A 1,635-nucleotide genomic window follows, 5' to 3' on the forward strand; every position below is an offset into this window, starting at 1 on the left:
ATATATATATATATATATATATATATATATATAATGGAGCAAATAATTCAAGTAAAAATAATTTGTGAAGATACTATTAACTTTTATTATCTAGTGTAAAAATTTGAAAATGATAACGTATGTGTACATGTTTGTCCCCACCACCATTGCTTGACAACCGATGTTGGCATGTCTGTGTGTCTGTAACTTACCAGTTCAGCAAAAGAGACCGATAGGATAAGTACCAGGCGTACAAAGAATGAGCCCTGGGGTCGATTTGTTCAACTGAAAGGCAGTGCTTCAGAATGGCCGCAGTCAAATGACCGAAACAAATAAAAGAATATATAAATATATGTATATATATATATAAATATATGTTGATCGTCTTTGTGTATGTATTATAGACACAGTAGTTAGTTAACTTCTTCATCGACATGACTAACTGACTTCTCCAGGTACATACATGTGATATCACCTCTGATTGCACAACTGCTGACATACATTCTCTGCTCTCCACTCCTTGTCTCTAGATCTTTCTGTATATACATCTCTCTCTCTCTCTCTCTCTCATCCCATTCGCACACTCGAGCAAATATCATAAATGAATGGCTAAACATTCCTTTCTAGCCGAATGTCCCAAGTATTTTTTTTGTCCAACCAATATTAACACACAAACACTAAAAAAATGTTAATGACTGAATGAAACTAGGATTAAACTTTTTTTTTTGTCCTTCATCTTTTTCTAGATACCAATTAGGTTGCTTCCCAATCAAGAGTTTTTGGTTCAGTCTTACCATGTGCCATCTTGGGCAAGTGTCTTCTATCACATCCCTGATCCAATCAAAACCTTGCGAGTGGATTTGGCAGATGAAAATTGAATGAAGCCTGTCATAAAGACTGTGTGAATAAAAGATACTTCCAAGGTATAATAAAAGCTGTGTATTAAAATACAGCTTTTGTACATTGGAAGCATTTCTTTTCTCTTACACAGGCTTCTTTCAGTTTCTATCTACCAAATCCACTCACAAGGCTTTGATTAACCATGCGGTAAGGCTGAACCCAAAAGTTCAGGAATTGAACTCGCAATCTCATGATTGTGAGCTCAATGTTCTAACCACTGAGCCATGCACTTGGCCTCATATAAGGTGATTAAAATAATTGATGACAGAAATCTCTCTCATTCATACCAGCTTGGAAAAATGGGCATTAAAACACTGAACCATGTTATCTCTGTTCTGGATTTTAAGCTAGGGTCACTACCAAAATGTTAGAATTGGGTCCAGAGGATAAATGAACCAAGTGCATATATTTTTTTGATCCATTTGATACCATCTTGCCTAAGACCACCCATTGTTTTCTGATACAACTTTTCTATCATACAGTGATTTAAATTAAAACTTTCAAAGATTCATGCTAATTAGTTCCAAACATCATTTCATTTGTTTCAAAAATAATGAGAAATCTGGTAATTTTGAAATATGTGGCTTAATTGCTTTTTTTTTTTTTCTCTCTTTTACATAGATGTAGCTGCTGCATCAAACACTACGACTGTGGCGCCAAAAACTACAGCTGCAGCACCAAACACTACGACCACGGCACCAAACACTACGACCACGGCACCAAACACTACGACCACGGCACCAAACACTACGACCA

General features: G+C 35.9%; 1 long non-coding RNA gene across 1 annotated transcript in view; it reads left to right on the top strand.

The window, feature by feature from the left end:
- Nucleotides 1–1,582, top strand: part of LOC128250564 (uncharacterized) — a 10,884-nt gene extending 9,302 nt beyond the window's left edge. The window contains exon 2 of the long non-coding RNA XR_008266605.1: nt 1,501–1,582. This is a non-coding gene — a long non-coding RNA (uncharacterized LOC128250564). The remainder of the gene's footprint in view (nt 1–1,500) is intronic.
- Nucleotides 1,583–1,635: the final 53 nt, after the last annotated feature.

Source organism: Octopus bimaculoides, chromosome 22, assembly GCF_001194135.2.
Source record: "Octopus bimaculoides isolate UCB-OBI-ISO-001 chromosome 22, ASM119413v2, whole genome shotgun sequence".
Lineage (NCBI taxonomy): Eukaryota > Metazoa > Mollusca > Cephalopoda > Octopoda > Octopodidae > Octopus > Octopus bimaculoides.